General features: G+C 44.9%; 1 long non-coding RNA gene across 5 annotated transcripts in view; it reads right to left on the bottom strand.

The window, feature by feature from the left end:
• The window catches only part of LOC127000042 (uncharacterized), a 257073-nt gene that overhangs the window by 62579 nt on the left and 167180 nt on the right, over positions 1-27314 (bottom strand). For all 5 annotated transcript variants that reach the window (XR_007753756.1, XR_007753757.1, XR_007753760.1 and 2 more), the window contains one exon: positions 8301-8430. This is a non-coding gene — a long non-coding RNA (uncharacterized LOC127000042). The remainder of the gene's footprint in view (positions 1-8300; positions 8431-27314) is intronic.

Here is a 27314-nt window from a genome sequence, read left to right as displayed (position 1 = left end):
TTTTCCCATCTTCCCCCACGAAGATGAAGGGGATCCTCGTACAGACCATCCCCCATCTTCCCACTACTCCCTTCTCCTCCCCCACTCCTTCACACACCACAGATCTCACAGCACCTGCAGGAGCCGGCGAGAGACGCGGCACACAGGCGAAAGAGTGATGGCGGCCTCATTCTGACCAGCAGGCACAGAAATCACCTTTAATTATCGTTCCTGACACGCATGCAAGTGACCTTCATTAGGATAAGCACTTCTGCCGGTGTTCTCCTTGAGGGCCGGCAGCGGTCATCTCCCCAGATTCTTTTGTTCCCTATACAGATACTAGGAACAAAAGAAACCGACTAACAAGTTCTGATGTTTATGTTTTTATGTGGTGGTTTTATGCTCGCATCTTGTTTGTTTATACGCACCTCCTCACTTGTTTGCATATATTCCTTCAATGGCGTCCCTTCGTGTTAGAACTATGGTCGCCCTAACCTTTCTACTTTATCGCCATGGCAAATTGATGTTCATGGCGAGGCCTCAAGTAATTTAAATCTTTATCTTTTACTCAGCTTGATAATGATTCCTGTTGCTCTTTCGTTGATGGTGAAGAACTTTCCCTGATGAATTATTGTTAATCAAGAAACCATCAGACAGTACTTTGAGTGCCTCACCGGACATCACCACACCGAGACCCGTGGAGCCACACTTATCTTTCAGCACTTTTAGCAGTACAATGACACTGCCTTCGCTTACTGAAGTCCTCCGTACACAAGGGCATGAATGGCAAGACGTTTTATTGCAACGCTATTCAGTATAATCAGTGAGTCATCTGTTCCTGTCTGTCTGTCTTTCTGTCACTCTTTATATCTATCTATCTATCTATATGGTGTTCCCTGGCGTACTCCATCAAGAAAAGGTATTCCCAGGTTCGCCAGATGATGAGGCGTGATTCAGCATCGGGTCCTGCCGCTGGGTGGTGGCCCTTGACATATGCCGGGGCTCACGTGCGTGTATCAGGAGTTGTCCCGCAGCCTTACAATGAAGCGATGATTTCCGAGAAGGTTTCCTTCCGAAGCCCGAACAACGTTATGGACCAGATTGAATAAATTTGTCTATTAATTATGCAACAGGGATCATGTTTTTCCTGATATATTCTCTTTGAAGCCTCAGCTGTCTTCTTACAGCACATGTGATTACTTACTTATTCCTTATCAATTGCTCGCTGTGATATACGAAAAGGTTATAAATAGTGGTAACGTGAGGACAGCAAACTCTGCCTCACTTTCCTTAATCCCCTCAACTCCTTCCTTCCTCCATCCTTATCCCTCCTTTTTCCTATTCTGTTTTCCCTCTGCTTGCTTCCGTAACATGACGAGCACACACACACACACACACACACACACACACACACACACACGTAATGAGGATAGATCAATGAAACAAAAAATAACCTAAAACTTTTGAGACGGTAAATATTTCTGTCGTGCATGCCAGCTGCATATCAGGAGTCGTTCTCTCTCTCTCTCTCTCTCTCTCTCTCTCTCTCTCTCTCTCTCTCTCTCTCTCTCTCTCTCTCTCTCTCTCTCTCTCTCTCTCTCTCTCTCTCTCTCTCTCTCTCTCTCTCTCTCTCTCTCTCTCTCTCTCTCTCTCTCTCTCTCTCACTGGTTGCGTGTGTAAGAAAAATGACGTCGCATTAATAAAATAGTCTAACCCGCTATCAGTTGCCTCTGTGATGAACCGGCGGGCGCTTGCGGCCTGGAGGTGTGCGAGGGAGGGAGGGAAGGGAGGGAGGGAGAGAAGGAGGGACGGAGGAAAGGAAGAGAGAAGAATGGAGGAAAGAGAAAAAAGAATTGAAGAACGAAATAAGGAAAAAAAGGGAAGGACGAAAGAGAAAATTGATAAAAAGATAGATTGATCGAGAGATAAAGAAAGAGATCGGACTTGAGGGAGGTAAGTGAGGGCAACGAGACATTTTTTTCTTCTTATTTTTATCTCAAATGGATGGACGAAGTAAATGAGAGCAAGGCTACAGGTGAAAACAGGTAAATGGTACACACACAGAACATTCACATCACGGCTCTACCTTTCCATTTGTCACCTGGTCCATTCATTCTATTACTCCTTTTTTACTTCATTCTGTTATCCTTCGCCTAATTACTCTTTTTGCTCCTCTTCCTCCATCTCCCCTTCCATAACTTCCTCCATCCTCCCCCCTCTCTTTCCCATACTTCACACCCTCCTTCCTTCCTTCCTTCCTCTCTCACCCTTAATTTCTCCCCTCCACACCCTTCTTCCTCCGCTTACCTTCCTTCCTTCCTTCCTCCTCTCCTCCCCCTCCTCCATACATAACGCTTAATACTCCTTTCGCTAAATCATCCCTTCCTTCCACCACTCCTCACTCAATTACCTCTCACCTCCTGATCCTCCTCTTCCTCCTCCTCCTTCTTCTCTTTGTCTTTATTCTTATTCTTTTTCACATTTAGATCTTCATAATTTTCTTTCCTCTCCTCCTTCATTTGCTGTTTCCTTTCGTTATGTTTTCACTCTTCCTTTACCTTCTGCTTCAACAAATTTATCCTCCATGTTCTTTTGTCTCTTCGTTGCTCATTAAGTTTCGTGTAGGTAGTTTCTTCAACCCTCGTCAGATACATAATTTTCTCATCTCCTTCCCCTCCCTCTTCCTCCTCCTTCTACACCTCATTTATCCTTGTTGCTGCCTCCCCCGTCCTCCTCCCCCTCCTCCTCCTCTTCTCGCTTCTTCCCCCTCCTTCCCGTCACACTGCAGCTTTCCCCCCCCTTCCTCCTCCTCCTCCTCCCCTCGCTTCCGGGCTCTTGGACAGAAAGGGTTACGTGCATATAAATTTAATCATTACCAGGACACAACAACGATATATGATCTTGCCTTCCCTCCCCTTCTTTCTCCCTCCCCTTCCCTACTTCCCTCCCCTTCCTAACATCCCTTCCCTTGCCCACGCTTTTCTGGGTCGTATCATAAGACATTTCGCAGCCCAAGAACACACACTGGACAAGGCTTTCGTAGGAGTTGTGAGCATTTCCAGGGGTAGTTTTATGAGCCAGGTGGTAGTGTGACCCTTCCTCTGTACCGTGAACCTGAAGAAACACTCATTAGAATAAGACTTACCCCCTCTTTGACCTTTAGAAATAGCTGATGTAAGAAGCCCGTGTCTTATAATACCAGCCTCTATCTCTCCTCCTTTTCTCCCCTTCCTTTCTTCCCCCTTCCAAATACTACCTTCCCCTTGCCTTCTCTTCTCTATCTCTCCTCCTTTTCTCGCCTTCCTTTCTTCCCCCTTCCAAATACTACCTTCCCCTTGCCTTCTCTTCTCTATCTCTCCTTCTTTTCTCCCCTTCCTTTCTTCCCCCTTCCAAATGCTACCTTCCCCTTGCCTTCTCTTCTCTATCTCTCCTTATTGTCTACCCTTCCTTTCTTCCCCTTCAAATACTACCTTCCCCTTGCCTTCTCTTCTCTATCTCTCCTTCTTTTCTCCCCTTCCTTTCTTCCCCCTTCCAAATGCTACCTTCCCCTTGCCTTCTCTTCTCTATCTCTCCTCCTTTTCTCCCCTTCCTTTCTTCCCCCTTCCAAATGCTACCTTCCCCTTGCCTTCTCTTCTCTATCTCTCCTCCTTTTCTCCCCTTCCTTTCTTCCCCCTTCCAAATACTACCTTCCCCTTGCCTTCTCTTCTCTATCTCTCCTTCTTTTCTCCCCTTCCTTTCTTCCCCCTTCCAAATACTACCTTCCCCTTGCCTTCTCTTCTCTATCTCTCCTTCTTTTCTCCCCTTCCTTTCTTCCTCCATCCAAATACTAACTTCCCCTTGCCTTCTCTTCTCTATCTCTCCTTCTTTTCTCCCCTTCCTTTCTTCCCCCTTCCAAATACTACCTTCCCCTTGCCTTCTCTTCTCTATCTCTCCTTCTTTTCTCCCTCTCTCCTCTTTCTCTGTCTCCTTGCATTATCAGTATACTGACAATAAAATAAGATAAGAAAATAAGTTAGGAGTTGAGGTGCAAAAATAAGACCTAAATATATTTAGGTCTTATTTTTACTCCTCAATTCCTTACTTATTTTTTCTTCAAATTTCTTCCTCGCCTTCCCACCTTTTTCCCATTCTTTTTACCATGAACTTAAACCTGTTTGTTCGTTTTATTTTTCGATTTTTTTTCTTCCTGACTTTTATGGATCCTCAAAACCATTTATGTAAGTTTTTTTTTCTCCCCTTCCTCATTTATTATCTGTTCTTATTTCCTTCTTCACACTTATCTTATTCCTCATTGTATTCTCTCTCTTTCTTTCCTTCCCCGCTGCTCTCTTTCATTTTCCTTCCAGTCCCCTCCTACTTACATCACCTCCCTCTCCGTCTCCCCTCCTCTCTCTCCCCCACTCTCATCTATCTATTCCTCACCCTTCTTCCTCCCCCGTAGCCCCCATCTCCTCCTCCTATTCCTTCTCTCCCTCCCTCTCCCCTTTTCCGCTATGCAGCTGCTTCTTTCTGTCTAATAACGCTGATAGCCGCTCCTGTTGCTACTGCTGCTGTTGCTGTTGGTGTCTTGTTTTCTATATATCTTCTTTTCCTTCTATTTTACTCTCCCTGTCTCCCTCCATCTTCACTCTACCATCTATCACTATCTCTCCTCCCGATCTCTTTCTCCCCCTCGCCATCCTCTATCCACTTCTCCCTCCACTCTTTTTTTTACCCTCCCTCCTCCTTCCTCATCCTCCTCCTTCCCCCACCCCCCCTCTTCCTCCTTCCTCCCCCTGCAGCGTGTATTTCATCGTTGCTTTATTACATATCCCTGTCATACTGCGAGAGAGAGAGAGAGAGAGAGAGAGAGAGAGAGAGAGAGAGAGAGAGAGAGAGAGAGAGAGAGAGAGAGAGAGATAACAATAAAAAAATAACAACAGGATCAAGAACAACAATAACAACAGCGTAACAGAAGCAAACATAACAAAAAAAATATCAACCGTAAAAGCAAGAAGAAGAAGAAGAAGAACAACAACAACAACAACAACAACAACAACAACAACAGCAACGACAGCAGCACCGTGGAAAGAATTGCAATTAGTAGCGATCACAAGTAAGAAATTAATGACATGCCAAATCCAACTAACATGTAATTAGTCTTGTAGTGAATGCATTACCGTCCTTAGCTACTGCCGATGATGATGATGATGATGATGATGATGGTGATGGTGATGATGGTGATGGGATAAATACTTCTCCGTCTCCCTCACCCCTTCCCGGATATCCCTCTTTCCCTATATCCTCCTTCTAGTCTCCCCTTCTTCCTCTTTACTTTTTTGTCAACACTTCTTCCTTCCTTCCTTCGTCCTCCTCCTGCTCCGGCTGCTGCTCCTCTTCTTCGTCCTGTGCCTCCTGTTCTTGCCTCCTCTGCTTCATTTCATCCTCCTTGTCCTCATCAAACTCCTCCTCCTCCTCCTCCTCCTCCTCCTCCTCCTCCTCCTCCTCCTCTCCTCTCCTCCTCCTCTGTGGCGCGTCGCTGAATCCTTTCCAGTAGAGCAATGTCCTTTCTGTAATTGGGAGACCAGAACTGCACTGCATACTCAAGACCGCACCTCGAGTATGCAGTGCAGTTCTGGTCTCCCAATTACAGAAAGGACATTGCTGAGTCTACTGGAAAGGATTCAGCGACGCGCCACAAAGATGATTCTAACCTTCAGGGCTCAACCGTACGAGGAACGACTCAAGCGACTCAATCTCTTTACATTGGAGAAAAGACGCCTACGAGGGGATAGGATTCAAGTCTTCAAGTATCTAAAAAAGTTCAATAACGTCGATTACTCTAAATTCTTTGAACTGCAAACCAACTCAAGAACTAGAAATAACGGTTTACCCATTCAGTCGAGTCGATGTAACACAGACATTGGAAGGAGTTTCTTTTCAAACCGAGTCATCCGCCACTGGAACAATCTTCCCTCAGAAGTAGTAAATGCGAATACCATCAACTTCTTCAAATATAGAATCGACCGTCATTTCGCTGCGTCGGGAGTAAACTGAATAACGAGGGGCTTCCATCTGCTCCTCAATATCGAGGTGCTTTCATCTGCTCACCAAGCCCCAAGTGGCGGTCGAGCAGACTAAATCACCCAAGCGGGCGACCTCGTAATGAGCCAATAGGCTTTCTGTTGCCTGCATTTCCATGTTTCCATGTTTCCATGTTTCCATGTTTCCTCCTTCCTCCTCTATCTTCTTCGACCGCGTACGCTAAGATATGTTAATTTGAAGAAGAGAATGATAACGCGAGAGAAAAATATATGTATAAGAAGAAAACTACGAGCGAGAAATGAGATAGCTTAATGAAGACCCCCCCCCCCCCGAAAAAAGGCCAAAAATAAAAGAATCAAAAGGGAAAACCAGCAAAAGGAACAAAGAACACAGAATGAAGTCATGAAGATCTTTCTTTACCCTCCCTCCCCCCCCCCCAAAAAAAAAATGAACCCTGTCGATATATAGGTTCCAATTTTAATGCTGGAGGTGAGCTTACTTTTTTTTTGTCCCTAACCACAGCGACAACAACCTCGAGGGAAGTTGGTGAAGGTCAGTTTGGAGGAGGAGGAGGTAGAACAGGAGGAGGAGGAGGAGGAGGAGGTGGTAGAACAGGAGGAGGAGGAGGAGGATGGAGGTAGAACAGGATGAGGAGGGTAAGGAGGTAGACGAGGAGGAGGAGGGGTAGGAAAATAAAAGAATAAATAAGTGGGGGAGGAGGACTAAGAGGAAGGGTAGTAAATGTGAATTTATATCAATTTCGAAATAAATTTGACGTCAAGGAAGGATCGCAAAACATTTCGCTCCTGGTTAATATTAGTGTCTGTTTGTTTATCGCCTTTTGTTATCATTGTGTTTGTCAGTCAAGGTATTCTCATGAACATTTGCTTCCTCCTCTTCTACCCTCACCCCTTTCTTCCTTTGGTCTTGTAATGGGGCGTAAGTACATGTTCTCCCTCCTATGTTACTTACTTTCGTATGTGTCTAGCTTTCTTATCTTATTTCTTATCTTATATCTTATCTCATGGTGCCGCCATCGCTCCAAACCGATGAATGCACGTACTTTATTCCTGCCCGATTTCCTGACTCTGCTATTTGACATGGAGAAAAATTGAAATCGGGTAGGAGTGAAGTGTGTGCAGCACAGAGTTATATAACTCTGTGGCGTGCAGTCATCGGCTTGGAGCTATGGCGGCACCATGGCCGTATATCCTGGAGACAGTCCCAGACGCACTCTAGTCTATAACTTGAACTCTATGGAAAGGACAGCGTTGAGTTGAGTGGCCACATGTGCGCTGCCTGTATAGCCAATACGGTCCATTCCTTCTGCTCCTTTTTTTGTTGGGAATTTACTTTCCTACATATTTCTATTCTTTATTTAGTTCCTATTACTCCTGCTCCTCATTGTTCTCTTTCTCTATAGCTTTCCTTCTTTCTTCGCCATGTAAATCTGTGCGTTGGTTCAGATTTTATTTTTTAATTCTTTATGAATTAAGCCCAATCCAAGACCCTTCCTCCGTTCCGGCCTCCCATTCTCCTTCCTTCCCCCCCCCCCCCCTCTCTCTCTCTCTCTCTCTCTCTCTCTCTCTCTCTCTCTCTCTCTCTCTCTCTCTCTCTCTCTCTCTCTCTCTCTCTCTCTCTCTCTCTCTCTCTCTCTCTCTCTCTCTCTCTCTCTCTCTCTCTCTCTCTCTTTTCCTCCTTCACAAGGCCCTAGCGCAGGGCTACTCAACTATTATGAGCAAAGGTTCAGTTCAAATGTATGCAGAGGTCTAGATAAATACTGTAACTTGACCCCAGGGTCCAGTAGAAAAGAAAAAAAAATAACATGAATGTCCTGGCAATGTATTCTTGCAAGTCTATTTTCTCGCCAGACTGTAGGACGAGGAACTACACTTGCCAGTTGAATAGCCCTGGCCTAGCGAGTGATCATTTGCCGTGCAGGTCAACGAATGGCGAACACTTTGAGCTCTTAGTAACGTGACCTCATCGGCGGCCTTCAGAGGATTTTGTCGTTACCGCTCTCCTTCCTTAATTTACTTGTATCGTCATTTCAGAGTTTCATTCGCTCCTTTTATTTGTACATTTCTGATAGAATACGCACCAACGGGTTTGAGTTGGATAAATTCAGGTTGAGAAAGGAAATGGTCAAGAACTGCCCCACGAACAGGCTGGTGGATGACTGGAACAAGCTGAGGAGGTATGTAGCTGAGGCAAATGTGAGTGAAAGCTTTAAATGGAGGGTAGATGTATATGTGGATGGATGTGGTGAATGTTAAGTATACGATGCATGCCTGTACCTTAAGCAGTAGTGAAGTAGTAGTAGTAGTAGTCGTAGTAGTAGTAGTAGTAGTAGTAGTAGTAGTGATAGTGTAGTAGTAGTGAGGGCGATCAGCCACCACCTTGGGATCTATCACCTCCATCATCCATCTGAAATGAAAACAAAGCAAATTCATGTTTCAAAATAATACAAGAAAAATCTACCTCACACACCCACGTCAATACACTCTTGGATTCGCTCTTTAGAAGGACACTAACAAAACAAACAAACAAACAAAAAAAACATTTCTCACTGACTGAAGCTTCAGAAGTATTTGAACTCGTCCTCTTTTTAAGTTGGCATTGTGTTGGACTACCGTTTTTTCTACCCTGACCTATTAGTATGTATTCTGCTGCTAACATATTCCCTCTTTTCAAAACCCCTGCTCATACAAAATTCGCTCCCTGGTCGGCAAGACATAAAATAATAATATATATTTTTTTTTTTACAGCAGAGGAAGCAGCTCAAGGACAACAAAAAGAGGAAACAATAATGGAAAAAAAAAAAAAGCCCGCTATTCCCTGCTCCCACAAAAAGCGCTCAGAGGAGTGGCCAAAAGAGAGGTCAACTTCGGAAGGAGAGGCATCCTGATACCCTCCTCTTGAAAGAAATATAAACTAAGGCGAGCGACGTGGGTTGTTAGTTCTCTACGCAAGCTCAAGACTCATAAGCACAGCAGATTTGGAGATGAGGGAGACAGAGAAGGGTACGGATGCAATGGACAGCTCAATACCAATCCTCAGACCTGATCGCAATGCTGCCCCACACAATGCACCGGGCTCGTGTGTGTGTTTGTTTGGCAGTGATACGCTCGCTCCTCTCTTCTTCTCGGTTGATACATTGATACATTTTCCGAGTACGTAACATTGAAAGGAAGACACGAGTTTTACTTTTTTCCTTAATTCACCAGCGGCTGATGAAAAATGAAAACAAAAGGCACGGTGGTGAAGGTTCGCCGGAAAATACACAGTGAGGAAAATAAAAGAGAAAAAACTTGATTATGGAGAGAGAGAGAGAGAGAGAGAGAGAGAGAGAGAGAGAGAGAGAGAGAGAGAGAGAGAGAGAGAGAGAGAGAGAGAGAGAGAGAGAGAGAGAGAGAGAGAGAAATACAAGAAAACAAGATAAATGGAAGAAAGAGATACAGCATTACCTGAAAAAAAGTATACCTGCAATTAGAAACCAGAACTGAGCAAGAAAAATGACCCTGTTTTCTACGCGGGTTAACTATTCCCAGTGTTTTCCAGGTCTCCCGGCACTTGGAGTATCGCCCTTGCGCCTCCACAACGTAAGGGCGAAAAGGGCGAGTCTTCAACCCGCTTGTCGCCAACAGGTGGAGGCAGCATCTGTTTCAGGAAATGTTTACTAACAACCTCATTCATACAGGTGTGTTATTATGTCATTACCTGGCTGCGACTCCAGGTAGGTACAGGTAAATTGATCTTGTAGCTCTCGTTTGCCTCCCTCCCATACCTTTGCCTGTCTGTCTGTTTTGCTATGTTTGTCTGTCTGTGTCTGTCTGTCTGTCTGTCTGTCTGTCTGTCTGTCTGTCTGTGTCTGTCTGTCTGTCTGTCTGTCTGTCTGTCTGTCTGTCTGTCTGCCTGTCTCTTTGTCTGTCTTTCTCTCTGGTCATGTTTAACAAACAACCAGACAGAGAGATAAGTAAGAAGAGTGAAATGAAGGCCTTTTCGACCGAAGAAGAATAAGCTAACTGTCATGAAGTATAAATAAAACACCTTAGATTATGCGCGAATTAATTTTTTTTACGTATTCCAAATGCAATACTCAGACCTCGGTGATTAGAAAACAGGGATATTAAGTGATATACTTTAAATGCGTGACTGTAGAGTAAGTTAGGTGTGAGTATTGGTGGCGTGAGGTGCGCCGTGTTGTCAGGGATCGTGGCAAGGAAGGATGGGAAGGAAGGAACAGGGTGTATGAATGCCAAGAGGAAAGTGTGCGAAGTGAATAAGGGAAGATAGAAACTTAAAGGATGTAAATAAAAGTGCGACGAAGAACACAAAGAAAAAGAGGAGGAGGAGGAGGAGGAAAAGGAAAAGAACCATTAGAAGGAGGAGGCGGAAGAATAAAGATAGTGATGATAAGAAAAAAAAGAACAAGAATAATAAGAACAGGAAATAATAAGAATGAGAATAAGAATAAGAATAGTAACAGGCAGAAAAAAGAAGAGCAAGAGGGGAGAAAAAAAAGAGCCAGGAGAATAAGAGGAAGAAACAAAAAAGATAGAAAGACTAATACTAGAAATAGGAGGAGGAGGAGGAGGAGGAGGGGAAGAAGGAGGACCGAAAGGAGGAGAAGGAGGAGGAGGATTGAGAAAAAGGATATCAGCTACTAACCACCACCGTCACCACCACCACCACTACCACCACAACCACCAACCACCAGCGCAGCCACAAGACACCCCCCCTCCCACAGCTACCCCCCCCTCCACCCCCACTACCCCTCCCCCCCCAGCTCCCTAACCCTGTAATTCCGCCCCATAAAGCCGTGTGGAAACATTTGTAGCTCTCAGCTCGTAAAGGTTCAGTGACAGGTAATGAGAGACCACCTCCTTATACCTGCATGCCCCCTCCCCCCCCCTCACCTGTACACACACACACACACACACACACACACACACACACACACACACACACGCACACACACACATACGCACACATAAATCCGTCTGTCTTATAAGGAGTTAGTGTGCAAACGTCAAACACTTTATCAATGTCACGGGTAGACTATGAAGTTATTTTTTATTCTCTGAGAGCAGTCAAATAAAATGTTTTGGTTCCTAATTTATTTTGTTGCCGACAGAAGATCTGAGAAAACATAAATAACGTGTTTAGCTTTTGTACTTAATTTTTTTTTCCGAATGTGTTCTTGGGATGAATTAACAATGACTATTTCCATCTTCCACGTTTTTTTTTCACGTTTGTTATTTTTTTGGTTGTTAGCATTTCCGTTTTTTCATTCTAAGCTGTTATTTCTTTCATGATGTGATGTCGCTCTTCTCTTTCCTTTATTCCGTATTTGCATTTATATTCCTTCGTCGTCTTTCGTCACCGTTGCTGTTTTCCTTCTTTTCCTCCACCCTCATCTAAACATTTGCTTAGTACCGTGATGTGCCGCTTTGCACGTACCGGGAAACTCACTGAGAAAACACGGAACTTCCCCCTCTCTGCCCCCTCCCTTCCCCTCAAAAAAAACTGCGATCCCCCTCCCCCACTAAAAAAAACTTGGATGCAGTTCATTTAATAATTATCATGTTACCTGGAAGGACTTCGGATTCTGTTAACACAAGTTTGTCGAACATTTTATCAAAAGAACCTGATAAAAGTCGGGGTTTTAACGTTCGTGTTGTGGGGGAAGGAAGGGGGAGGAAGGGAAGGAGAGATGGAGAAATAGGGAAGAGGAGAGTGAGGGCGGGAAGCAAGGGAGAGGGAAGAACGGCGGTGGTCATGGGTTTTTCCTTTCCCTTACCCCTACAGGCATCGCACGAGGGGTGGTGATTGCCTCTAGCTTGCCCTTACTTGCTCTCCGGCCAACCAGTCATTTGCATAATACCAGCTCGGGGGAAATATTACCCCCCCTTACATGCCAAACTTACTCTCACGCCCGCCACGCTACGCCACCTCACTGCACGCCCTACATAACATCCACACCGTCACACCACATTACCTTAAGGCCACACTACATCACACCTCAGTACGATATGCCTTACATAGTTTAATTTCTGCCACACTACACGGCACCAAAAGCTCACCACGCAACCTCACACATGTACTATACTTTATTTTAACATTGGCCTGTGCTACACTACGTCCCTATATTCTATACTACAAAATCTTACTCCTACATTACTACTCCATGCACAAGTCACACTGTATAGCAAGTCGGGGCACACTGTCACTCTTCTACATCTCCGCTGGTTGTGTAGGTATTAGTGATGGTGGTGAATGTGGTGGTGGTGTTGGTGACAGGAAGACTTTCCCACCACCATCACAACCGTCACCACAACATGACCACTCCCATCACCACCACCACCACCACCACCACCCCTGTCATCACCACCTCCACCACCACCGCCACTTAGCGAGTCCTGCGGTTGCCCTGTGGTTTCGGAATGTCCTTTTATCCTTTTTTTTTGCCTTTTCCTTCCTTCACCTTGTTCCTGTGTCTCCATGGGGTAGTTTGTTTCCTCCCACGGCTATACACTCTTCCTGTTTTTGTTGTTTGTTTCTGATAAATAGTCATTGATCATCCACATCACCATTCATAAATCTAGCTAATCCCCATTCGTAGCTTTTAGTCATGGTTCCAATGCTAAGTTTATCTCGATTATTCATTTCCTGTGTTTGATTGGTATTTCGTCTTCCTCTAGAAACGGCATCCATCTAACTTCTAGTAACTACTGCGGGTCTAAAGTCTGCATTTCTAAACATATCGGCACCTCAGTTCGGCGGTTTGAAAAGCCTCACGTAGAGCTTGCTGGACTTTCCATGGACTGTTTTGTGACGCCAGTGATAGTCTTACACGACTTCTGCATTTTGAAAGGGAAAATCACCCATGAAAAGAGTAAGAAAAAGAAGTAGAAATAAAAAGAAGAATAAGAAAAAATAATAAGAAAAAGAAAAACTTAAAGAAGAGGAAACATTATAGATAGTTTTACACGACTTCTGCTTCTTGAACGGGGAAATCACCCATGAAAATGAGTAAAAAAAAAGTAGAAATAAAAAAAAGAAAAGGAAAAGAACAGTAAAAAAGAAGAACCAAAAGAAGAGGAAACAATATAGATAAAAGAACAAAAAGAAGAAGTGGGAAGACCAAACGAGGGCGGAGGAGGACTGGGAAATAGTCGTAACAGGAAGCCAACACGTTTAATGATATGGGCCAAACATCCTTTTTCAATATAGTTTCATCAACCTACTCTTTGTGTAACCTCTTGTACCCGTTTAAAACTTCAACCAGGTCGCCGCCGAGTCCACGCCTTCTCAACGAATGCAAAATCAAATCCAATAACGTTTCTCTGCATGGTAAGGTTTCTAGTTCATGGATGATATTTTTTATTTACTTCTATGCACAGATTACAAAGACTTAGATGAATTTTCAAACTAGAGAGACATAATTGAACAGCATAATCAAGGAAGACGAGGAGGAGGAGGGGAAGAAGGAGTAGGAGAAAGAGAAGGAGGAGGAGGAGGAGGAGGAGGAGTAGGAGTAGTAGGAGGAGGAGGGGGAAGGAAAGAAGAAGAAACAGGAAGAGGAAGAAAAGGAAGACCATAAATATTTGGAATGTTGACTTTTAGGATCACTTGACTGCTCTCGTTAACCCTTCAGGGATGTGGAGGCTTGTGTTGTTGTTGTTGTTGTTGTTGTTGTTGTTGTTGTTGGTGGTGGTGGTGGTGGTGATAATTAACAAAAGGGAAGTTATATAATTCACTGATATTACCAAAAAAAAGAGAAATCACAGGAAATAACTGAGAGAGAGAGAGAGAGAGAGAGAGAGAGAGAGAGAGAGAGAGAGAGAGTATGGAATGGTGGGGTAAGGTAGGGGCGATGGTCATGATGGTGTCAGTGGTGGTGGTCATGGGCCTGGAGGGGACAGTAGCCAGTTGGGGGTGAAAGGGGCGGGCTGGGGAGGCAACAAATGGTCCTGGAGAGGGATTCAGAAGCCCCGGACACCCTCATAAACCACTAAGGGGCCTCATCTTGCCCTCAACCTTCCTCTCCTTCAGTCTCTCGCCATCTAGTTTAGCCCGCTGGAAGACCGTCCGCCATATCACTTCATCCTTTATATTATCTATTTATATTTCAGTCACTATAGCCATATGCAGTGTTTGTACAGACTGAAACACTCCCTAGTTCTCTTTTGGCTCTGTGGATGTTCCTCTCCTCTTGTTCATTTTTGCCTTCCTCTGCCTCCTCCTCCTTTTTCTTTGCTTCCCTCCTCGACATATTGCTCTGTTCCTCGTTTCCTTTCTTCCTTATTTTTGTTTTGTCTTAACTTATCCCGTTGATGTCTCTGGTATTGCTGTTGGTGCTACTGCTACTGCTGTTACTGATATTGCTTCTCTGCTTCCTTCTCCTCCTCAGTTTCCTCCTCGTCTTCGTCCTTCTCCTTCTTGGTAGTGCTACACTGTCATTCTTTCCTCTTTCCTTCACTCCTACTCTCTTCCATATCTTCCTCTCCTCCCTCGTTGTTACTGATATTTCTTCTCTTGCTCCTCCTCCTCTTCATTTTTCTCCTCGTCTTCGTCCTTCTCCTTCTTGGTAGTGCTACAGAGTCATTCTTTCCTCTTTCCTTCACCCCTACTCCCTTCCATATCTTCCTCTCTTCCCTCGCTTCTCTCCATCTCCTTCTCCTCCTCCTCCTGATTCTAATCCTGGTCTAACTTCTCGTAATCGCTTGTTGCCGCCCTTGTTCCATCGACGCAAATGATGCCCTTTGGTAACCACTCGCCCCGCTATGGTCGCCCCGAGCCCCATCCCCATGCCCTTCCCCACTTAGCGTAATGCCCCGACCTGGCGTGCGTTAGTGCCCCCAGGACCTGCCCCGCCCGCCCCAGCGCCGCCTAGACCCACCACTCCCCGCTCAGCCCATCCTTCCCTCCCTTTGCCCCTCCTCTCTCCCCATAACACAGGATAACTACAGGGCTTGAGTTAAAGGCCTCCGTGCACCCGACCAGATATGACAGCAATATTTTTGGGGGTCTGTTCTTTTTGTCTCATATTTTGTTGAGGGGATTTTTCATAGGCTCTTTTTGTTTGTGTATTTGTTTCTTTATCCGTGTATCTTTATCTGCCTGTCAATGTGTCATTGTCAAACTGCTACCTATCAGTTTTTTTTCTCTTATAGTGTTTTTTGGAGGGGTGGACTTAAAGAACTGGACTACGTAATCAGTGATTTATTCTGCGTATGCTAGCTGTTATATTTCTACTTAGTGTTCCTTCAAATAACTCCTAAAACGCACTTGCTCTCTTTTAAACCATATGTGTACTCCGGCTAAAAAAAAAAAAAAAAAAAAAGAGTAATAGCACGTAGGAAAAAAATGTATATGATGTCCGTGTGTGCGTGTGTGCGTGTGTGTGTGTGTGTGTGTGTGTGTGTCAGGGTAATGGGTACGTGTCTGGATGTTTTCCTTTATCCTCTATTCTATTTTCTTTATTTCTTATTTGTTGGTCTTTTTTTTTGTCCTGCATCAACCACTAGGGAAGAAAATAAGGGAATGGATATAAGAAGAGGCGTATTTGTGAAGGTCAATGTATATGTTGGCTGAGGAAAAACAGAAGGAAATAGACCGACCACAGACGGGGACATACGATAACAATAGACAGAAAAACAGAGAGATACCCCCAACCACACAAAAGCAATCACACAAACATTAACTGAAACTGCCTTCGTACCTAAAAAAAAAAAAAAAAGCAACAATGCCACCTATCTTACCTCCCGGGACCGGCGGCCGGTAAGCCGGCGGTTTACCGGCGGTAGACCGGCGACCATATACGATTTTCGATTTCTACGACCGGCGACTGCAGCAAGTCAGTCGGCGGTAGACCGCCGGCCTACCGGCGGCAGACCTGCGGCACATCGACGAGCAAACACTTTCTTTGCATTTACATATATTTATAATTACCTCATTAACAGCTTCATACCTAAATTCATTCGTGTGCATGAAACACTCTCTCTCTCTCTCTCTCTCTCTCTCTCTCTCTCTCTCTCTCTCTCTCTCTCTCTCTCTCTCTCTCACCCATTCCTCTTCCTCCTTTCTCTCATCTCTTTCCATCCTCTCTCCTCTCCCTCCTCCCTCTCCTCCATCCCTCCCTCTCTCTTCCTCACTCCCTCCCACCTGTTCCTCCTTCCATTCCTTTCTCTCTCTCTCTCTCTCTCTCTCTCTCTCTCTCTATTTATATATATTCTCTCACCCATTCCTCCTCTTCCTTTATCACATCTCCCTCTCTTTCTTCATCCCTCGTTCCTACCTGTTCCTCCTCGTTTTCCTTCTTCCTCCCTTGCTAATCCCCAGGTCAGACACAGGTGTTCACTCGCGGTCTACCGCCGGTCTTCCGCCGGTCTGCCGCCAGTCTGCCGTGGGTTGTCGGTGGTTGACCGCCGGCCGACCGGCGATATTTTTCGACACCGCCGGTCGACCGGTCGCATCGCCGATATCTTTGAAAATTTTAAAGTTGACCGGCGGTGGTCGGCTGCGTCTACGGTCCTCAGGGTCGACTGGCGGTAGACCGGCGGTCTGCCGCCGACAATCCCCCGATCTTACGGCCCACACCCACGGCAGACCAGCGGCAGACCGGCGGTAGGGCGCGAGTGAACACCTGTGCCTGACCTGGGGATTAGCAAGGGAGGAAGGAGGAAAACGAAGAGGAACAGGTAGGAGCGAGGGATGAAGAGAGAGAGGGAGATGAGATAAAGGAGGAAGAGGAATGAAGAAAAGATATATATATATATATATATATATATATATATATATATATATATAGAGGATGGAAAGATATGAAAAAGGAGGAATATATATGGGTGAAATATATATATATATATATATATATATATATATATATATATATATATATATGAAAATGCAAAGAAAGTGTTTGCTCGTCGATGTGCCGCAGGTCTGCCGCCGGTAGGCCGGCGGTCGATCGCCGACTGACCTGCTGCAGTCGCCGGTCGAGGAAATCGAAAATCGTATATGGTCGCCGGTCCACCGCCGGTAAACCGCCGGCTTACCGGCGGTAAGCCGCCGGTTTACCGCAGGCAGACCGGCGGTAAGCCGCCGGTCCCGGGATTATTGCCTATTTTGTCGGCGGTCAGGCCCCGATCGGCTTATCGGGAGTCATCGGGGACGATCGGGACCGGGACCGGGAATGTGTGAGAGCCCCTTAAGATAACCACCATCAACACCCCTCTCGCCCCAAACATAAACTCCATGATAAGCAAACTAATGACACGGGACACAGGAACCGAAACACAAACAAAAGAGAGCTCAGGGGAGGCCGAAGCAACACTTGATCCTCCCCAAACCCTCGCTCGGGGCCACTAAAACCTTCATTACAGGAACGCCACAAATTGCATGGGGCCATAATCGCAAATTGGGGTATAATTCCAAGGCCGGAAAAAAAGGAAAACGGAGACGAAGGTATTGGGTTAGGTGGGTTTAGGAGGCGGTGGTGTTAGGTGAGGTTTGGGAAGGAGAGAGAGAAGGAGGTGGAGTAGCTGAAGATAGGGAAGGACGTGGAGGAATTGTGGAGGAGGAATAGAAGACGAAGGTAGTGGAGTGGGTGGTGGTGGTGACGGTGGTGGCTGATGTGGAACTATTAAATGGAACGAAAAGGACAAGAACACGGACACGAGAGAATGAGGAAGAGGAAATAGAACAAGATGAATCAAAGAGAGGTGGAAAGATGATTACCCTGAACACGAGGCCAGCAGGTGAGGACGAGAAGGAAGTGCAGGTTGAGGGGTTGAATGCGAGACGAGTATTAGAGAAGAAAGAAGGAAGGAGGAAGATGGAGATCGTAGTAAGCCGGAATGGTATTTAAGCTAGAATGGAAGTAGAAAGTTTTGTTTTGGTGTGTTTGTGTCTAAAACATAATTATTAGCAACAAATTTCATGACATACGGAAGAAAGTCACAGTTTTAAGTACTATTTCAAAGGAGAAAGAAAAAAAGCATGTGAGAGAGAAAAGCTAGCGAGAAAAATGGTGATGGTAGTGGTTGTAGTGGTGGTGGTGGTGGTGGTGGTATGGAAGGTAAAAGGAAAAAAAAAAGAAAAAAAAATTAGTCCTCTGCCCGGTGGATCTTTTTTGTGAGTGGTTGTGATCAGAATTTTTAGATGATACAGAGATAGGAAAAAAGAATGGAGGAACAAAAGAAGGGAAAGATGGGGTGCTTACGTGGAGAGGAAGGGAGGTAAAGAGGAAGGGAGGGAGGGAGGAAGATGGAGGGGCAAGAGAGAGGAGGGTCAAGAGGTTCAGGGGTAAGTTATGCATACGATGAACAGAAAAGAAAGGGAAGATAAGAAAACGTGGAGACTGGAATAACTAAAAAGGAAAATAAGGGAAGGATGATAAACTGTTAGAAAATACAGGAAAAACAAACATGAGTAGTAGGAAAGGAATATAAGAAAGCTGAAATGAACTTCTTAAAAGGAATATAAATTTAATGATCAAAAGTGAGAGAGAGAGAGAGAGAGAGAGAGAGAAAATGAAAGATATAAAATGAAACAGAGAGAGATTTGAGAGATAAGAGAAATTAGAGAACCACACGATTTCAAAGACAAACATAGAGGTATACGGAGACACACAAAGGAATACAATAAGAAAAATGGGAAGGTAGGGTAAGGTAGGGATCCGGGGCATAGGTAGGCAGGTAGGCAAGGAGGTAGGCAAAGGAGGTGGGTAGGCAGGCAGGTAGGGAGGGAGGTGGAGAGAGATAAAAAGGAAAGGCGGGATATGCAAAGTTACGACATGATAAAATTTGTATTCTATAATTACATCAGACGGAAGGTTTCCACGAGTATAATCAAAGTCAATTATATCTATCCTGGAGACAGAAAAGGGCCTTGGGGGTAATGTGAGAGGAAGGAAAGGGAAGGAAAAGAGAGGAGAGATGGAAGAAGGGAGGGAAAAGGAGGAGAAGGAGAGAGGACTCGTGCCCATACTCTCTCTCTCTCTCTCTCTCTCTCTCTCTTGACCTTATTCCTCATGATGTTATTGCCTACGTCCAGAGGCTAATGTGATTATCTGCTCCTCCTCCTCCTTCTCCTCCTCCTTCTATCCTTCACCTTGTCATCCCACTCCTCCTTCCCGCCTCCTGCTTCTATATCCTCCTCCTTCTCCTCCTCCTCCTCCTCTCCTCTTTTTTGTGTCTGTCGCGTGTAGTGCAAAGGACTGGGAAGCGAACCGCAAGCGACGGAGCGAATGGGTAAGGAAAGATGGATTGCGGAGCTCCGGGACAGAAGGTGATAGAACTGTATAAGGGACGGAGGAGGAGGAGGAGGAGGAGGAGGAGGAGGAAGTGGAGGAGAGAGGAGAAGAGAGGTAAAAGAAAGATTAAAGCATACGGGAAATCCTGGTTGAGACAGAACGAAAATAAAGAAAGAGAGACCCAGAAAGGAGAAGTAGGAGGAGAAGAGAGAGAGAGAGAGAGAGAGAGAGAGAGAGAGAGAGAGAGAGAGAAAGAGAGAGGTAAGAGGGAGAGAACGATTAAAGTGTACGAGAAATCCTGGTTGAGAAAGAAAGAAAATAAAGAAATACAGAGCCAGAAAAGGTAAAAGAAAGAGACTGAAGAAAAGAAAGGAATGGAATGGAAGAGAAACTACACACGACTTTTTTATCTGTCTGTCTGTCTGTCTTTCTCTACCAGTGACCTTGGAGGAGAAAACAGGTGGTAAGGGGGAGCAATAGAAAGAGAAGGAGGAGGAGGAGGAGCAGAACAAGGAGGAGGGAGTGAGGAAAAAAATAATGACAAAGAGGAAAGAGTACAAAATATGAGGCGGCTCAAACGGGAAGGAGAAATAACAGGCGAAGCGAAAGGAGACGAAGGGAAGGCGTGAATAAACAAGTAAAAATAGAACCAGATGAAAAAAAAGAAGAAAAATGCAAAGAGGGTGAGGGGAAGATACACAACAGAAAAAAAAAGGAGGAAGGGTAGAAGACTCTTTAGAGGAGGAGGAAGGGGAGGAGAGAAAGAGTGGAGGAGAGGGAGAAGAGGAGGAGGAGGAGGAGGGTGGAGGTGGTTACATAACGCATCATCACACTCCCTCTTCCACTTCTCTCTCCCTCTCTCCCTCCCCTCTATCGGCAGGTGAAGGAGAAGAGGAGGAGGGTGATGAAGGGAGGTGGAGGAGGAGGAGGAGGAGGAGATGAGGAGGAGGAGATAGGGGAGAACAGGGAAGTAGATGATATTAAATTGTGGTTTGTATTCCTTTTTTTTGTAAGGCGAATGGGAGGAGAGAAAAAGTAACGATAAAGATGGAGGGAGAAGGGAATAGAGAAAGGGAAGAAGCGAACGTATGGAAAAACGTAAAAGCCTGCAAACAAGTAAATGGTATATGGGAAGTTATTTGGAGATGGGAACAAACGTACATATAAAAACAAACAATAAAATGCGAAAAACAATTTACACCCAAGACTTCCACAATGTCAGGAAACCGAAGCCACTTAACTATACGAAACACTGAAATGAATCCCCGACATTTAAACTTCATAAATAATAAAATGCATATAGAAAATCAACCCAGAGGAATACAAAACAACATAAAATTTCAGCCATTTAACTCAACGAAGCGCTGGAATGAATCTTCTCCAATTTACATCACATTCAAACTTCGTAAGAAAAGATGCACAATGAAAACTAACACAAACCAACTCAAGCAACATTACATGACAACCCAAAAAACATATCACAAGGCTTCCACAGCTCCTCACGATGCAGGCGAAAGCTTAAAAAAACATCTCACAGCAGCGTCGCCTCGCCCCGAAACGCAGGTGCTCCAGACTACCTTCACCTTGGCAGGTAAAATAATTTGCGTCTGGCAAGGCCCGCGTCAGGTGCTGAGAGGGAAGCGTGGCGGGCATGTTTTTTGTAGGGGGTAAGGGACGACGAAGAGGAGGAGGAGGAGGAGGAGGAGGAGGAGAGGAGGAGGAGGAGAGGGCATGGAGGTAGGAAAAGAGGAGCCAGACGACGCGGCTAGTTCTCAGGATCAGCTGATTGTGTCATAAACAAGGCAAGGCTCTCGGGGCATCCTTGTAGAGGGGCGACAGCTGGGCGGCGAGGGGCAAGGAGGTCGGGAGAGAAGGGCGTGGGATGCTGCGGCGGCCGAGGAGGAGGAGGAGGAGGTGAGGAGATGGAGGTGGTGGTGTTGACGAAGCTAACAGGACTAATGGCAAATTGATTCTCGGCAATTTTAGACATTCGAGTCGTGGCGTCGTTTGTGGAGCATGTGTGTGTGTGTGTGTGTGTGTGTGTGTGTGTGTGTGTGTGTGTGTGTGAAGTGGAGTATGCGGTTTAAGGTGGACAGAGTTGAAGTATTGTGTGAAGAAGAAGAAGAAGAAGAAGAAGAAGAAGAAGAAGAAGAAGAAGAAGAAGAAGAAGAAGAAGAAGAAGAGGAAGGAGGAGGAGGAGGAGAAAAAAAATAACACCACAACCACCATCATCATCAACATCAACAACGGCAAAAAAACAACAAGAGGAGGAGGAGGAGGAGGAGGAGGAGGAGGCGTGACGTCTGGCCGCCTCACGACCGTCTTCTGTCTGGTTTACATCAGGTGTTTCTTCCCACATGGAGGTCACCTGGCACACACACACACACACACACACACACACACACACACACACACACACACACACACGTACGTACATACTCTCACACCTACCATTTAACTTTCTTCATTTCAATATTCTCTCATAATTAATTTTTTTCCTTTCATAATGGATCGCAGAGACAATCGTATTCCAGGTGTTATTGTTTTATTTTTTACCCTCTTTTTCAACAACAGCAGGAGGAGGAGGAGGAGGAGGCAGACCAGAGGCTAAAAAACAAATTTGGGGAGGACACGACTTCGGGCAATGCATCCGCGACACCGCCTCTCCAATTCTCATCCCCTCGACCGCCCTCCACCTCCTCTATTTACTTTTTGTTTTGTTACGAGTAGGAGGAGGTAGACGACGTGTACATGTGTGAGAGAGAGGGAAAGAGAGAGGAGTGAGTGAGATAGATGATCCTTACACCTCCTTTCCAGCAGATCTTCTTCTCTCCCTTGACCTGGTGGTGGTGGTGGTGGTGGTGTGTTTGAGTTCGACATGATGCTGCGTCACCACTGTTGGGAGTCTCATTATCTATCTCCTTTTACTCCTCCTCCTCCTGTTCCTTCTTTCTTTCCGTATCCTATTCCTTTTTTTCCTACTTCTGTTTCTTCTTCTTTTTGCTGTACCCTCCCTCTGTTCTTCACTTTTTTCAAAACTATCTACTTACTCTCTCCTTCCTTCATATGCTCTTTTTGTCTTTTTGTCGGTTATCATCGTTTTGCTATTCCATCTTTCCCTTTTCCTTCATAGCATTCCACTCCACCTTCACCACCACCACCATCACCACCTACTCCTTCCTCTTCTCTAAACCCTCTGCCTCCTCCTCGTCTTCGACCTCCTCTTCGTCCTCCTCTCTCGGAAACACTTCGGCCCACTTGAGACAAGCCCTACACCGCCGCCAAGGAGGGAGAGAAGGAGGAAGGGGCCAGGGAGGGAGGGAGAGGAGGGCCTGAAGTAAGGAGGCTTGGAGGGAGGGAGGGAGAGAGGGATCAAGGGAGACCATCAAAAGGTTAGGACAGCCTTGACCGCGTCCAGACGGGCTCTCAGCAATGTATATACAGCCAGGGTTCCTTACATCCAGTCCGTCTTGACTTTAATATTCGCAACAAATTGTAAAGGAAAACAATACGTAGTTGTCTAGTGGGTGTTAGATATGCTTCTAACAAATAAGGAAAAAACAAATCACTATATGTCATTTAATAACCCAGTTATGTAGATGATATTGAGTTGCTCAGTGTACATACGGGAATACGGGAATGTTTATGAATAAGAAGTGCAGCTAAAGATTGCAAAATTATGAGCAACGGTGAACCACTTGAATGTCACTGGATGGGTCGTGTTGAAGGCGACTCGTTAGTCATGGCCACAGTGTGCAGGAGAACAGCGGCCCCGGCACGTCTGAAGCCAACCCTTGAGAGGCCCTGGGCAAAGGCTCTGCCCTGATGGCATTCTCAGGCGGGGGCTGCAGGGCGCTGCCTCGGGCTGTAGCCTTTCACAGGTGTGTTCCAGGAGGTCAACCACCATGACTTTAAATTCTCGCATATCCCCAACTTTCTTCAGCAGGTTACTACTGGAAGAGGAACAAGCCTGTGAGAGAAGAATCCTGTTGTGACCCTGCGGTAGTTCTGTAAGTCACGTCCTGGTCATAGTCGGTGGGCTGCCATGCAGTAATGAACCGTGAGAAAGGAAGTGACACAACGCCGCTGATTTACTTTTCTCTCAGCTTTGTGTTTGCACAACTTTGAAACATAAGTTTAATTTTTTGTCAGGGGCTGAAGTAGACTCTACACAATGGTGCGCGCCACCATGGGCATCACTGGGTCGTGGTATATATATTCATGTGGAGTCCGCCAGGTAAGTGGCTGCTGTCATGAACCCCGTTGAGGGCCCGCACGGGGGGGATATTGTACATCATCAACGTACAGAGGCGGTATTTGCTCAGCTAATTATCATCACAGCCTCCAGCAGTAGCTGGCGGCGTGGACATTACATTTTGTGCCTTAGTGAGGGTCGGGGCGGCTCCGACGAAGACTACATCCTGATGGGTCCAACACAGTGACCGCTACAGCGCTGTACTTAGGAATGCTGGTGTCGCCGAGTGTTTGCAGAGCGTTGGCCTGGGATGGAGCAGAAGGCTGAGGGGGCCGCCGTGCCGTCCACTCTTCATAAATATTTTCTTAATAATTTTCTTACCCTTTACTGCTCTCTCTTCATCTTGGGTGTTCCCAAGTTCATTTGCAGCTCTGTGAATCTACACTGTTATATATTTACTATGTCGTCCCATCTGTCTGTCTATGTGTCAGTCTCTCTCTCTCTCTCTGCCAGGTGTTTTCTTTGGCAAAGAGAGAGAGAGAGAGAGAGAGAGAGAGAGAGAGAGAAAACACCAAAGAGGGGAAATGCAAGAGAAAGACAAAGAGAACAGAAATAGAAAGCAAACAAGAGAAAGAGAAAAGGAACAGGAGAGAGGAAGCAGGATGACAGAGAGACAATGTGAAAGAGAAACAGACAGGGCGAGGCAATAAAGATGAGGACGGCGAGGGACAGGAAGAAGAGGTCACGAGATGGGCAGGTGAAGATGGATGAAGGCGGAGAACAGGAAGTGAGGAATAGATAGAGATGGACTGAAGAAAAAATAATAGGAATGGAGGGCGGGGAAGAAGGGAGTGTGGAGGAACGAAAAGAGCGAGTGAAGGAGGGAAGGGAGGGAGGGAGAGGGAGAGGGGGATTCGCTACATATTCCAACCTTCTCATTTTGGTTTCACGAGAGCGCCAGGAACGCGAATCGAGCCGCAAAATGCACTTAGAATACCTTGTACACTCATACCCACCCACACACATGCACACTTAAGCAAACATACAAACGAGCAGGTGTGTGAGTGTGTGGGATAATACAGGTGGGAGACAGGAACTATAGATATGAAGGTAGGAGGAAGGGCAGGGCAGAGCATGGGTAGGGAGGGCATAGGAAGGGAGGGACGGAGGGAAGCAAGGAGGGAAGGAGAGACACAGGGGGTTGGTCTTAGCATATCAATGAAGAGATAAAGACGACCACAGAACTACACAGGAAACGGGTCATCAGGAGAGAGAGAGAGAGAGAGAGAGAGACATGGAAAAAATAAAACTGAAATAAGATAGCACCACACACACACACACACACACACACACACACACACACACACACACACACACACACACGACAACAACAGGAAACGCAAGACACCGGAAGCAGCGTGGAAAGAAAATGGTGAACAGGAAACAAACAGGAAAATGTGTACAAAATGAATGTTTGAAATTCTCTCTCTCTCTCTCTCTCTCTCTCTCTCACATAACAGTATACATTTAGGTGTAATATAACTATCATCATTATTATCATTATTATTACAATTATTATTATTATTTGTATTTTTCTCTAATTATTATTTCCATTATTCACTTCTCGGTAAGTCAAGGGGTGAACAGGGTGAGTATTAAGAGCTATTGTTTAAGCAAAAGGTACAGAATAAGGAGAGTAAGCGGAGGGTACTGAGAAAATGGTGTTTGGTGAATGGTGTGATGAAGGGTGGTGAACAGTCGTGTGGTGCTGGTGTCGGCGTGGGCTGATATGGTGTCGCTGTGATGGTGACAGTGGTGATGACGGTATGATGTAGAGAGGTGAATAGCTGTGTGATGATGGTTTCGGCGAGGGCTGATATGGTGCCGCTGTGATGGTGGCAGTGGTGATGACGGTATGATGTAGAGAAGTGAATAGTCCTGTGATGATGGTTTCGGCGAGGTTATGGTGTTATTGGTGATGGTGATGCTGGTGATGGGACTCCGTTAGGTTGCTTGTACATGAAAAGAGTTTACTATTAATTTGTGCCTCATTAATTATGGTATTTGTTTTCAGCTTGCAATAGAGACATTTTTTTAGTTCAGCTGGTGGGGGGCCAGCGGAGGACACAAAGAACAGAGAACATCCTCATAGAAAGAGAGGAAAAAACGGGTCATCATAAATATTTTTCAGCTAATCAAAAGTATCACCGTTTTTTTTTCTGCCCTTCGCCTCACGCCCCCCCCCGACTCTTTTGTTACGTGATGGGACTGTTCGTAATTGATTCAATGGGTGTTTATTAGTTTTCTGTTTTGTCTAATGTCTAAGTCTGGGCTGCAAAATACCTGTGTAAATGAGTTTTTATAGCACAGGTAACTCGTTTTTTTTCTATTTATTTTTCTTATTAGGATTGCCGAAGAGAGTTTGGGCTACTTTGAAGTTGGAAAAGGAGATAAAAACATATTCTTACTTGCTGCATTTATGTATCGGTAACACGAATCATTATTGTCATTATTACTATTATTATTTCTATTACTCAAATGCTTACTAACATCACTATTTCTATCATTTATTATATCATCTATTTGTGCATTTATTAATATTATTCATTGTTGCGATTAAGAAGTAATCATACAATCCTTATCATCTTAATTATGTATATTATTTTAGCATCTCCATATCCAAAATATCTACATGCTCAAAAATACTAATGCTAAGACAAGAGTGAATCTGCTAACGCTTATGCTTGTAAACTGAGCAGAGAGCGAGTACACGTGGAGGAAGGAGGCCCAGGAGAACATAAGGCATTCACTGAACAAGAGGAAAGGTGTGGTGGTGGTAGTAGCGGTAGTGGTGGTAGTAGTAGTAGTAGTAGTAGTAGTAGTAGTAGTAGTAGTAGTAGTAGTAGTAGTTGTTGTTGTTGTTGTAATTACTGTTCTCTGTTGTTTTTGTTGTTACTGTAAATGTAATAGTGGAAGCAATAAGAGCAAAACAGGCACGATTTTTTTCCTGCCGTACGAGAGATATCAGGAAAAAAAAATCACACCAGCCGTAAACAAGCAACACTGGACGCCCCTGAACGAGAACACAAAAGTCTGAACACAAAACAAAACAACATCAATAATATCAACCAATAGAAGAGCAAAAAACATCAACAAGAACAATAATATCAATGAGGAATCAACACACACACACACACAGAGAGAGAGAGAGAGAGAGAGAGAGAGAGAGAGAGAGAGAGAGAGAGAGAGAGAGAGAGAGAGAGAGAGAGAGAGAGAGAGAGAGAGAGAGAGAGAGAGAGAGAGAGAGAGAGAGTGAGAGAGGAAATGAAAAGGAAATACAAACTTCCATTATATTGTATAAACTTCCTTGTTGTTCTTACATTGTACACTCTCTCTCTCTCTCTCTCTCTGAAACTGCTATTTCCAATGAATAAAGATCAGATGAATGAATTATTCTCTTTTCCTTTTTCCTCCTCCTCCTCCTTCTCTTCTTTTCTAATTTCCTCTTTTCTTTTTAAAATTTTCACTTTCCTCTCTCTTTTACATTCTGTCTACTCCACTTCCGTCTTTTTAATATTTCCTCGTATTCTTTTCTTTTTTCTTCTACTTAAATCTTCTAATTTTTCTTCTTCCTTTTCTTTCTTATTTTTTTTCTTCTTCTTCTACATCCCCTTCTTCTTCAACATCTCATTTTTTTTTCTATTATTTTTCTTCTTTTGTTTCTTCTTCTTCATTTTCTCTTACATCTCCTCCTCCTTGTCCTCTTCCTCCTTCTGCTCATTCACAGCTTCACTTCCTCGTATCAGAATCTCCCTCGCAAACATTTAAAACAATCACACCCAAGAGAGGCAGGTG

Source organism: Eriocheir sinensis, chromosome 17, assembly GCF_024679095.1.
Source record: "Eriocheir sinensis breed Jianghai 21 chromosome 17, ASM2467909v1, whole genome shotgun sequence".
Lineage (NCBI taxonomy): Eukaryota > Metazoa > Arthropoda > Malacostraca > Decapoda > Varunidae > Eriocheir > Eriocheir sinensis.
The sequence above is the reverse complement of the archived record's forward strand: the minus strand, read 5'-3'. Positions and strand labels throughout refer to the sequence as shown.